The sequence below is a fragment of the Rutidosis leptorrhynchoides genome, chromosome 7 (genome assembly GCF_046630445.1).
Source record: "Rutidosis leptorrhynchoides isolate AG116_Rl617_1_P2 chromosome 7, CSIRO_AGI_Rlap_v1, whole genome shotgun sequence".
Classification (NCBI taxonomy): Eukaryota; Viridiplantae; Streptophyta; class Magnoliopsida; order Asterales; family Asteraceae; genus Rutidosis; species Rutidosis leptorrhynchoides.
In genome coordinates, this window is record NC_092339.1 from 238,139,218 (window position 1) to 238,152,248 (window position 13,031).

General features: G+C 39.1%; 1 non-coding gene across 1 annotated transcript; it reads left to right on the plus strand.

Moving 5' to 3' along the window:
• Positions 1-12,533: 12,533 nt before the first annotated feature.
• Positions 12,534-12,640, plus strand: LOC139860648 (small nucleolar RNA R71). The gene has a single exon (XR_011763278.1). It is a non-coding gene; the product is annotated as a small nucleolar RNA R71 (small nucleolar RNA).
• Positions 12,641-13,031: the final 391 nt, after the last annotated feature.

A 13,031-nucleotide genomic window follows, 5' to 3' on the forward strand; every position in this document is an offset into this window, starting at 1 on the left:
ACGATGTCTCCTAAGCCATTTCCGAACTCGCAACGTTAGTTGTAAATCTCTCTTAGTACCGTTTGATTTATTTAGGACTCCGTCCGTATTCATGAACCTCCTAAACCACGTATGCAACTTATCTAGACAAATCTGTTATCGTATTTATAGATGACATCTTAACTTATTTAAGTAAAGAAGGAAAACGAACAACATCATCATCTTACGCTCGAACTTTTGAGAAAAGAGCAACTTTATACCAAATTCTCCGAGTGAGAATTTCTGTTGAACGAAGTCCAATTTTCTAGACCATGATGTTAATGGTCAAGGCATTACAATCAATCTCGAAATCAAGCCACATGTAATCAGGAAACTCTCCCAACTCAGACTTGTATTCGTAAAAATCTTAGATCTCACCGGTTGTTACCGAAGATTCATTTCTGACTTTTCTCGTGTTACACAACTTTAAACCTCTTCATGTCTGAGCCTTGAACGTGATTCTTCACACCAACCTTCCTAGCTAAATTCGTATAGCACTAGATGGAACTCAAACATGGAAATATTTCTACTTGAACGCCGAAAGGCATACTCTCTCGACTCAAAATCAACGTAACTAAAATTCGTTATTTTGCGCGAAGAATTCGAATACTAAATTGTGGATCCGATCAACTTTCTCGTCATCACGTACCACACTACATACCTATGTTATTTCACCGTTACCGTCTGATATTACTGGAATTTAAGGTAACACACAATCCAACGATACTTCACTCTTCTTTGACTTAACGCCCTTGCGTTGCTGATAATCGTCCAACCATTATTCAACCCCGAACTATACAATTACGTGTACTACCTCGTTTCTCTTTCAGACTTCAACTTTTGACAACTAGAGGCACGTTATGGCAACCCCGAGATGTAACCTCATCCTATTCTAAGTCCTCATTTCACTCCTATCTTTATCGCTCGCATTTCCGTTTAAGGAAACTCCTTGTAACATTTCTCCATGGATAGAGAAACTCTTCATATTACAATAGTATTCGCCACGAGGGTGAATAGTTCTAACGAACATTTTCGAACCCTAACTAACTTGTTCAAACGTATATTAAGAGATTCTATTCCAACACGGTGCATCTTTGTCAATTATCACGTATCGAAATACTCGTTTCACTTCTAGTTTTGCAAGAAACCTCGGAGACCCGCTTAGACATGAGTACCGCGTACCACCCACAAACTGACGAACCGAGCAAACGAACGATTTACGTCTTGGAAAGACATGTCACAAACTCGTATTGTCACCTTTAGTAGATCACTCTTACAACAGTAGATACCACTCGTGTGTTCACACGCACTTTCCGAAACCCTATATGACCGCTAATGTCATACCCCTGTTCATTTAACCAAAGCATCAACCACCGAAATCTGAACTCCATCAAGAAACAACAATTGAGATCGTTCAAGTCCGAGAAGGGCTCGAGACAACCCATTGTCGCCAGAAGAGTTATACCAAACTTAGATGAAAACCTCACCAAACCCAGTGTGTAACCGCGTAATATTGAGAAACCGCACCTTGGAAGGGTGTAATCCATTTTGGGAAATCGAGAAAGGCTATATCCGCAATATTGAACCTTTTGAAACCTTGGGGCGTATTGGAACCGCTTCCTACCGTTTAGAACTTCCGACTCAATTAAGTTTCCGTTTACCCTACATTTCGTGTAACAAACTTAGAAACGTGTCCTGCGGAACAGGAACGTGCAATCCTGCTAGATACATCAACTATCGATGACAAACTACTCTTCATAGGAAAACCAGTTGAAACCAGGGATCGTAAAAACCAAACCTTAATACAACGTAAAATCCCGACTATCTGAAATCATGAAAATGTCCAAGGACGTATCCTCACTTACTTATAGCATTGACAACGAAAGGTCTCGAGCAAGAGACATCGACTATTACTTCCAACTAAATTTCGGGACGAAATTTCTTTTGAGGTGTGGATAATGTAACATCCCGCGTTTTTCCGTTAAATTTATTTTTAACACCGTTTTTTTTTATATAATAATATCTTTCGTATTTAAATTCGTCGACTCCGTTGACGAACGTTCATAATATTCTCGTTATTTAATTATAACATCACTCGTTTACTCTAACGTTTTAAAATATTTCGTTTGGTTAATTCCCGCACCCGACAACAAACTTGAGGGACTAGTTTCGCCAAGGTACCAAACATTTGACTAGGTCAAATGGTCAACACCTCCTCTTATCCACTCATTTCACCTCCCACTTTCTTTTTTTCTTTTCTCTCCACCATTTTTGAACTCAAAACACCCATTCACTAAATTCATCATCTATTTCCATTCAAGCAATCAAACATCAAAACAAATTATATATTCGTGATCCTCTCTTCATCCTCTTCGATTTGGTACCAATTTCATCACATTTGGGTAACATTTCTAAATCACTAGATTTCTTTAAATTCATGTTCTTGACTTAAAAGTGTGTTAATTAGTGTCTATGGCTCATTGTGATGTTGTGTATGTAATTTGTATGCTCGATTTGTTGTTTTTGGTGTAACTAGCTTGAAAATGAAAAATGCATGCTTAATCTTTGATTTTGAATGATCATATGTTGCTTAATTGTTAAAGTTCATGTATTAAATGTGTTACTAGCATCATTAGCTTCAATTTGATGTGTAGGTTGATTAAGAAAACTTCAAAAACATGATTATTGATGTTGAGATGTTTGACTAGGGTTTGATAGTTCTTGACATGAATTTTTGGATGCTTGAATGCGATGAAATGTTAATTGTTAGTGTTTAGTAGTAATGTATGCTTCATTACCTTCAAAACGGCATATCACATGTGTGAATTGGATTCCCGAAACTTAAAATGCATTTGATGAACTTGAAACTTTGAAAATGGATTCTTAATGATCACTTGACAGAAAATTGGTTATTGAAATTGATGTTTTTGTTTGATGAAACGTGTTTAGTTGTTTTCCTTGTCAAATTACCTTTCCAACGATATATAGTATGCATTTTGGATGTTTTCGGTTCATAAAATATGTTAATTTGAGTTTTGGTTCGTGACTTGGTCTATTTTTCTGCAAACAGCAAAAATTCCAGGTATGCGCGCCGCGCAAAACAGAAATCCCAGATATTTGCCCCCTTTAGTTGAGTTCTGACCCGAATTTACACTAGGGTGCGCGCCGCGCAACCCATAGCACGCCGCGCATATGCCCAGCTCATTTTTTGTTTTTATTTTTCCTTTCACAAAATGTTTCCCGCTTAACCGTAACTCCGATTAACATGAAACTTGGCCATTCTGCTCATAAATGATTTCTCATCATGGGAAAATTGTCGGATACCCGACCCGACCCCGTTGACCTTGACTTTGACCAAAGTCAAACTTAACCAAACAATTATACGATCGTTCTAACATGCTTAATTACTTGTATCGTGCATGAAACTTGACTAATTGATTCACATGCTACATAATCGAGTTGTAACGAGCCATAGGACTAATTGAACATCTTTGACCGTTTGTGTTTACCGTTATTGATATAACCTATATGTTTAGGCCAAGACTAGCTTTGTCTTTGCACGCGTTTACTTGTTGAAGTACTTTATTAACTCTTGCACGCAAGGTGAGATCATAGTCCCACTTTTACTCTTTTTGAACTTATATTTGGGATGAGAAAACATAAACGATTCTTTTGAACTAAGTGAACACAAGAACGGGAAAACAAACATTCTACATACGAGTTTAGAACAAAAATCCTCAATTCGATTATCATTAGTTACACTTGACGGGTGTAAGCGAGAACTTATGTTATATGGCCATATGGGTTGACAACCCTCATCTTTGACGGTTCGCTACCGTCTACAGATGAAATATATTTTCGAGAATCAGTGTTTGTTCTAGCACTATGGATGGGGTATACAATGGATGGAATGTTAAGCTTTGATAATTGGGTGCTCGTGAATATTAACTTTTAGAATGTATTACTATTATTTCAACTTTTCAAACCTTGTGGTTCAACTTACTTACTTTTACTCACTTACTTACTTAAACCTATGATTTCACCAACGTTTTCGTTGACAGATTTCTATGTTTTTCTCAGGGCTTGCACGATATGTGAAACATGCTTCCGCTTACTATTTGATACTTGCATTGGATGTCGAGTATACATGCATTTCATGGAGCGTCTTTTGACTTTACTTTAAACCGTGTCGTCTAGATTTCATTTGTACTTATAACCTTGTAACTTAACTTTTGGTTGAACAATTCTTGTAAACTTTGGAAACAATCTTTATTTTGAAATGAAGGCGACATATTTTGGTCAAACGTTGTCATAAAGACTTATGACCAGGTGATGGGACCCATGTAGACGACGCCGTCACTTGACGATTTGTCGGGGTCGTTACAAGTGGTATCAGAGCCTTGGTTGTAGGGATTTAGAGTTCATTTGTGTCCACCCCGAGTCATAGGTGAATCTAGACTACAACCGGCATATAGACTGAAGTAGGAATTACTTGACTATTTGTGCATTTATACTCGAACTCTTCTATTATATCTAACTCGTATTCGATCTTGATCTTACGTTGATAAATTTTGTTGACGCGCCACCTTGACTTTATAAAGTAATGTTAAATGCACATGTAAATCAGGGTAATATAATTTCTGGGATTATATTACGGTGATTCACATGGACGTTCCGACATTATGACGTAAAGAATTTAAGGCGAGTCAAGGAAAAATTTCCTCTCTATCCTTATTCCATACTCCGGTTAGTATTGTTGAAAATACTAACCAACGATATTCTTGTGTCATGAAGGAACAATGGCTCACCAAGGTCAACACAATACTCCTCTCGAAACCCGAGAACAAGCTCTTCAACGAATGATAACCACCGCCGTGGGTACGGCCGTGGCCGATCACTTTTCTAACAACAACAATCATGGAACCGGTAATTCAAACGAAGGTTGCTCCTACAAGAACTTCATGAAGTACAATCCTTCCACTTTCGATGGAACCGGAGGACCGGTTACTCTCACCCGATGGTTTGAACAAATGGAGACCGTTTTTAACACAAGCGGTTGTCGAGACCAAGATGAGGTCAAGTTTTCCACCCTCACTTTCACCGGCATTGCTCTCTCGTGGTGGAACACGTATGTACAATTGGTGGGAAGCGATGAAGCCCACACACTCTCTTGGACCGAATTAAGAGAAAGAATGATCACCGAATACTTCCCGCGCGACGAGACTCGAAGGCTCGAGCAGGGTCTAAGGAATTTAAAAACGGTCGGGAACGACCTCGAAGCTTATAATCAACGGTTTACCGAACTAGTCACAATGTGTCCAAATATCATGACTCCCGAATCCCTAAGAGTCGAACTTTACATGGATGGCCTCCCTAAGAGCATTCAACACAGGGTAATGACACCTCGACCCACTAACCTACAAGAGACTTTAACAATGGCCCGCCATACTTTAGACACGGCGAATGAAATGGAAACGCCGGCACCAATGGTCGAGAACCAATCGAGCGGCAATAAAAGAACATGGGAAGCCTCTCAATCAAGCAACCACAACCACAACAACCTCTCCAAGAAGCCTTTCGCCTCCAACGACAAGAAAGGCTATACCGGAAAACTACCTTTTTGTAACGAATGCCGCAAGCATCACTTTGAAGGATGTGGCAGGTTCCGCCACCGGTGCCAAGGAAGTGGTCACATCGCCAAACATTGTGGAAGTGCCACCCCCATCACTCAAAAGGGACCCAACCCACGAAAGTTGGTCACTTGCTACGCATGTGGCCAAACGGGTCATTTTAGGAATGAATGCCCAAATAAGAAAATCAACCCCAACGCACGCCGTTGAACTTTCAACATCAACGCCTAGGATGCCCGAGACGACGATGGACTAGTCACGGGTACGTTTCTTCACAACAAACCGTATGTTTCATACTTATTCGATTCAATTACCGCTAGACGTTTTACAACCAAGACTTTGACTTGTACTCATTACATTCCACCTTTTTCCCTTAGATACTACTTAGGCAATTTAAGCGACCAACGGAAAGATATTGTGTGTCTATAAATTCTATCGGAGGATATACGTTAAGAATATTGACTTGACACCTATAGAACTAGGGAGCTCAGAACCTATTCGTTAAGGAGAAATTGTTTCCCTACAACTAGGTATAGATTATTGTGAACTAAATAATTTTCGGTTGAAAACCGATACCCTCTTCCTCGTATCCATGACCACCTGATTACTTGCATGAATCCCGTGTGCATTCCAAAACGACCTCCGTTCCGGTTATCATCAATTGGGGGTTAAGGGAGACGATGTCTCCTAAGCCATTTCCGAACTCGCAACATTAGTTGTAAATCTCTCTTAGTACCGTTTGATTTATTTAGGACTCCGTCCGTATTCATGAACCTCCTAAACCACGTATGCAACTTATCTAGACAAATCTGTTATCGTATTTATAGATGACATCTTAACTTATTTAAGTAAAGAAGGAAAACGAACAACATCACCATCTTACGCTCGAACTTTTGAGAAAAGAGCAACTTTATACCAAATTCTCCGAGTGAGAATTTCTGTTGAACGAAGTCCAATTTTCTAGACCATGATGTTAATGGTCAAGGCATTACAATCAATCTCGAAATCAAGCCACATGTAATCAGGAAACTCTCCCAACTCAGACTTGTATTCGTAAAAATCTTAGATCTCACCGGTTGTTACCGAAGATTCATTTCTGACTTTTCTCGTGTTACACAACTTTAAACCTCTTCATGTCTGAGCCTTGAACGTGATTCTTCACACCAACCTTCCTAGCTAAATTCGTATAGCACTAGATGGAACTCAAACATGGAAATATTTCTACTTGAACGCCGAAAGGCATACTCTCTCGACTCAAAATCAACGTAACTAAAATTCGTTATTTTGCGCGAAGAATTCGAATACTAAATTGTGGATCCGATCAACTTTCTCGTCATCACGTACCACACTACATACCTATGTTATTTCACCGTTACCGTCTGATATTACTGGAATTTAAGGTAACACACAATCCAACGATACTTCACTCTTCTTTGACTTAACGCCCTTGCGTTGCCGATAATCGTCCAACCATTATTCAACCCCGAACTATACAATTACGTGTACTACCTCGTTTCTCTTTCAGACTTCAACTTTTGACAACTAGAGGCACGTTATGGCAACCCCGAGATGTAACCTCATCCTATTCTAAGTCCTCATTTCACTCCTATCTTTATCGCTCGCATTTCCATTTAAGGAAACTCCTTGTAACATTTCTCCATGGATAGAGAAACTCTTCATATTACAATAGTATTCGCCACGAGGGTGAATAGTTCTAACGAACATTTTCGAACCCTAACTAACTTGTTCAAACGTATATTAAGAGATTCTATTCCAACACGGTGCATCTTTGTCAATTATCACGTATCGAAATACTCGTTTCACTTCTAGTTTTGCAAGAAACCTCTGAGACCCGCTTAGACATGAGTACCGTGTACCACCCACAAACTGACGAACCGAGCAAACGAACGATTTACGTCTTGGAAAGACATGTCACAAACTCGTATTGTCACCTTTAGTAGATCACTCTTACAACAGTAGATACCACTCGTGTGTTCACACGCACTTTCCGAAACCCTATATGACCGCTAATGTCATACCCCTGTTCATTTAACCAAAGCATCAACCACCGAAATCTGAACTCCATCAAGAAACAACAATTGAGATCGTTCAAGTCCGAGAAGGGCTCGAGACAACCCATTGTCGCCAGAAGAGTTATACCAAACTTAGATGAAAACCTCACCAAACCCAGTGTGTAACCGCGTAATATTGAGAAACCGCACCTTGGAAGGGTGTAATCCATTTTGGGAAATCGAGAAAGGCTATATCCGCAATATTGAACCTTTTGAAACCTTGGGGCGTATTGGAACCGCTTCCTACCGTTTAGAACTTCCGACTCAATTAAGTTTCCATTTACCCTACATTTCGTGTAACAAACTTAGAAACGTGTCCTGCGGAACAGGAACGTGCAATCCTGCTAGATACATCAACTATCGATGACAAACTACTCTTCATAGGAAAACCAGTTGAAACCAGGGATCGTAAAAACCAAACCTTAATACAACGTAAAATCCCGACTATCCGAAATCATGAAAATGTCCAAGGACGTATCCTCACTTACTTATAGCATTGACAACGAAAGGTCTCGAGCAAGAGACATCGACTATTACTTCCAACTAAATTTCGGGACGAAATTTCTTTTGAGGTGTGGATAATGTAACATCCCGCGTTTTTCCGTTAAATTTATTTTTAACACCGTTTTTTTTTATATAATAATATCTTTCGTATTTAAATTCGTCGACTCCGTTGATGAACGTTCATAATATTCTCGTTATTTAATTATAACATCACTCGTTTACTCTAACGTTTTAAAATATTTCGTTTGGTTAATTCCCGCACCCGACAACAAACTTGAGGGACTAGTTTCGCCAAGGTACCAAACATTTGACTAGGTCAAATGGTCAACACCTCCTCTTATCCACTCATTTCACCTCCCACTTTCTTTTTTTCTTTTCTCTCCACCATTTTTGAACTCAAAACACCCATTCACTAAATTCATCATCTATTTCCATTCAAGCAATCAAACATCAAAACAAATTATATATTCGTGATCCTCTCTTCATCCTCTTCGATTTGGTACCAATTTCATCACATTTGGGTAACATTTCTAAATCACTAGATTTCTTTAAATTCATGTTCTTGACTTAAAAGTGTGTTAATTAGTGTCTATGGCTCATTGTGATGTTGTGTATGTAATTTGTATGCTCGATTTGTTGTTTTTGGTGTAACTAGCTTGAAAATGAAAAATGCATGCTTAATCTTTGATTTTGAATGATCATATGTTGCTTAATTGTTAAAGTTCATGTATTAAATGTGTTACTAGCATCATTAGCTTCAATTTGATGTGTAGGTTGATTAAGAAAACTTCAAAAACATGATTATTGATGTTGAGATGTTTGACTAGGGTTTGATAGTTCTTGACATGAATTTTTGGATGCTTGAATGCCATGAAATGTTAATTGTTAGTGTTTAGTAGTAATGTATGCTTCATTACCTTCAAAACGGCATATCACATGTGTGAATTGGATTCCCGAAACTTAAAATGCATTTGATGAACTTGAAACTTTGAAAATGGATTCTTAATGATCACTTGACGGAAAATCGGTTATTGAAATTGATGTTTTTGTTTGATGAAACGTGTTTAGTTGTTTTCCTTGTCAAATTACCTTTCCAACGATATATAGTATGCATTTTGGATGTTTTCGGTTCATAAAATATGTTAATTTGAGTTTTGGTTCGTGACTTGGTCTATTTTTCTGCAAACAGCAAAAATTCCAGGTATGCGCGCCGTGCAACCTCAGCGCGCCGCGCAAAACAGAAATCCCAGATATTTGCCCCCTTTAGTTGAGTTCTGACCCGAATTTACACTAGGGTGCGCGCCGCGCAACCCATAGCACGCCGCGCATATGCCCAGCTCATTTTTTGTTTTTATTTTTCCTTTCACAAAATGTTTCCCGCTTAACCGTAACTCCGATTAACATGAAACTTGGCCATTCTTCTCATAAATGATTTCTCATCATGGGAAAATTGTCGGATACCCGACCCGACCCCGTTGACCTTGACTTTGACCAAGTTTGACTTTTAGTCAAACTTAACCAAACAATTATACGATCGTTCTAACATGCTTAATTACTTGTATCGTGCATGAAACTTGACTAATTGATTCACATGCTACATAATCGAGTTGTAACGAGCCATAGGACTAATTGAACATCTTTGACCGTTTGTGTTTACCGTTATTGATATAACCTATATGTTTAGGTCAAGACTAGCTTTGTCTTTGCACGCGTTTACTTGTTGAAGTACTTTATTAACTCTTGCACGCAAGGTGAGATCATAGTCCCACTTTTACTCTTTTTGAACTTATATTTGGGATGAGAAAACATAAACGATTCTTTTGAACTAAGTGAACACAAGAACGGGAAAACAAACATTCTACATACGAGTTTAGAACAAAAATCCTCAATTCGATTATCATTAGTTACACTTGACGGGTGTAAGCGAGAACTTATGTTATATGGCCATATGGGTTGACAACCCTCATCTTTGACGGTTCGCTACCGTCTACAGATGAAATATATTTTCGAGAATCAGTGTTTGTTCTAGCACTATGGATGGGGTATACAATGGATGGAATGTTAAGCTTTGATAATTGGGTGCTCGTGAATATTAACTTTTAGAATGTATTACTATTATTTCAACTTTTCAAACCTTGTGGTTCGACTTACTTACTTTTACTCACTTACTTACTTAAACCTATGATTTCACCAACGTTTTCGTTGACAGATTTCTATGTTTTTCTCAGGGCTTGCACGATATGTGAAACATGCTTCCGCTTACTATTTGATACTTGCATTGGATGTCGAGTATACATGCATTTCATGGAGCGTCTTTTAACTTTACTTTAAACCGTGTCGTCTAGATTTCATTTGTACTTATAACCTTTTAACTTAACTTTTGGTTGAACAATTCTTGTAAACTTTGGAAACAATCTTTATTTTGAAATGAAGGCGACATATTTTGGTCAAACGTTGTCATAAAGACTTATGACTAGGTGATGGGACCCATGTAGACGACGCCGTCACTTGACGATTTGTCGGGGTCGTTACACGAATCACCAATACTTTGCTAAGATCTTCCGTCTCAAGTTGCATAATCTCTTCATGGTTCTCTTGAATAGCTGCTGATCTGAGCGGGGCTATTTCAATTTCTTCCTCCGTTTCTTCCATCTCTTCCTCAATTTCTTCAACTTCCATTTCCTCCTCAGATTCTTCCTCTTCCTCTATTTCTTCTTCGGGATCCTCTTCTTCCATTTCAGGATCTTCATCAGACGGTGGCTCAGGCTGCGTAATGCTCTCTCTGTCTCGATGGCTGATGGTTAAGATTCATCATCGGAAGTGATCCGACTGCTGGAATGTAAACGTCAATTACGGTCCTAGCCGTATTCATGAACGGTCGTCCTAAAATGATAGGGGTATTTAGATCTTCCTTAAGTCCATTACTACCAAATCGGTAGGATACAGGAATTGGTCAACTTTTACCAAGACGTTCTCAACTATGCCTTTGGGATAACGAATTGTATGATTAGCAAGTTGGATCGTCACTTTGGTTGGTAACAAGTCTCCTAGCTCTAATCTCTTAAAAAGAAAGTAAGGCATAAGATTAATGCTTGCTCCTAAATCAGCCAAAGCATGAATGGTTCCAGATTGGTAGATAGAACATGAGAATGTGAATCTTCCCGCATCTCCTAGTTTTGTGGGTAGAGAGTCTCTTAGAAATGTCGTGCATTCTTCACTCAGTGGGATTTTTTTTGGAATCCGGCATCCGTTCCTTTGTAGAGGGAAGTCTTCGAATGTATTTGTTCTGGTTAGGAACTATGGACATCGAGTCCAAGAAATTTTCATCAAGCTTGAAGGTGCCAAGCTTTTCAAGCTTCTCCTTTAGTCTTCTAGGATACGGTAAACAATCTGGATTCATCTTGGACAGCTTCTGTGTGTTGACATTCTTATTCTTTAGCCTTGCTGACCGCCTCCGAGGTACAGGTACTTCCTTCGGTAAGATAGAATCCATTTGTTTAGCTTCCTCTATGTGGGGGTTTTGGATGGTATTACTAGGCAATTTTCCTTATGGCCGAGTTTCAAGTTATTGTGATAACTGTCTGAGCTGCAAATCTAGACTTTTTCAGTAGCGCGAATTGATTTTTCATGAGTGCTTCTGTCTGATCTTGTCTAGATGCAGTTCTCTGATTGAGCTGGTGCAGTCCTTAAATGAACTGGTTCAACTAATCTTCAGTACTCAAGTTAGTTGCTTTCGTAATCAAGTTGGCAGGAAGGTTTTCTTCGGGTACTCGTCCAGTGAGAGGTAATGGTTGATCGTATGTTAACTGATGTTGAGGGTAAGGTGGTTGTCGAAAATGAGGTTGGAATGGTTGGTTGTTCTTTTGTAACTGTTTATTCCTGGTTTGGTTATATCCAGAATTTTGGGACGGGCAGGGTATTGTACGTAATAGACTGATCCATCAGGGTTATCATACTCAACGTAGTAATCTTCAATAGGTTGTGGGTTGGTACAGTTTATACAGGCCTGAGCCTGATTAACCTGCTGCGGTTGCGTCTTCAATTCTCCGAGTTGTTTAGCTAGAGATTCCATCTTATCCGTGAGGGATTTAATGGCCCCTGTTTGATTGTTTAGTGCGGAGAGAGGTGTAAATGATGAAAGGTTTTCACCACTGTTCCAGTCATGATGATGCATTGTCATATTTTCGAGCATTTCCATGCATCGTCTGCTCTTTGATTCATCAGATTCCCTTGAGCTGCTGCATCGATCGTCATCCTATGATTTACCGTAAGACCATTGTAGAAGGTGCAGATTTGGGTTGACTTCTCCAATTGGTGGTTCGGGCATTTCTTCAGTAAGGTTTTGAATCGCTCCCATGCGTTGTACAGAGATTCATCACAATTTTGACGAAAATTAATGATGTCATTTTTAAGCTTGGTTTGCTTGGATGGAGGGAAAAATTTGGTTAAGAATTTAGTATCCATCTCTGTCTATGTGGTGATGGAATCATTCTCCAGTCCTTTAAACCACGGAGGCGCATGATGAGTGAGAGAATAGGGGAACACGTATAGACAGAATATATCTTGACCCACTCCTTGCTGTTTGTAGGAGTTCGAAAGAGAGAAGAACTTGTCAAGGTGAGAGTTAGGATCATCGTTTGGTAATCAATGAAATTGACAGCAATTTTGGATAAGCTGCAAAATGTGATGTTTTAACTCGAACGAGTGACGTTGGATTTCTGGGTATCTGATTGGTCCTCCTCGTCCTTCAATCGAGGGTTTGGTATTTTCAGCAAGGGTGACTCGTAGCGCCATTTGATTAAGCTCT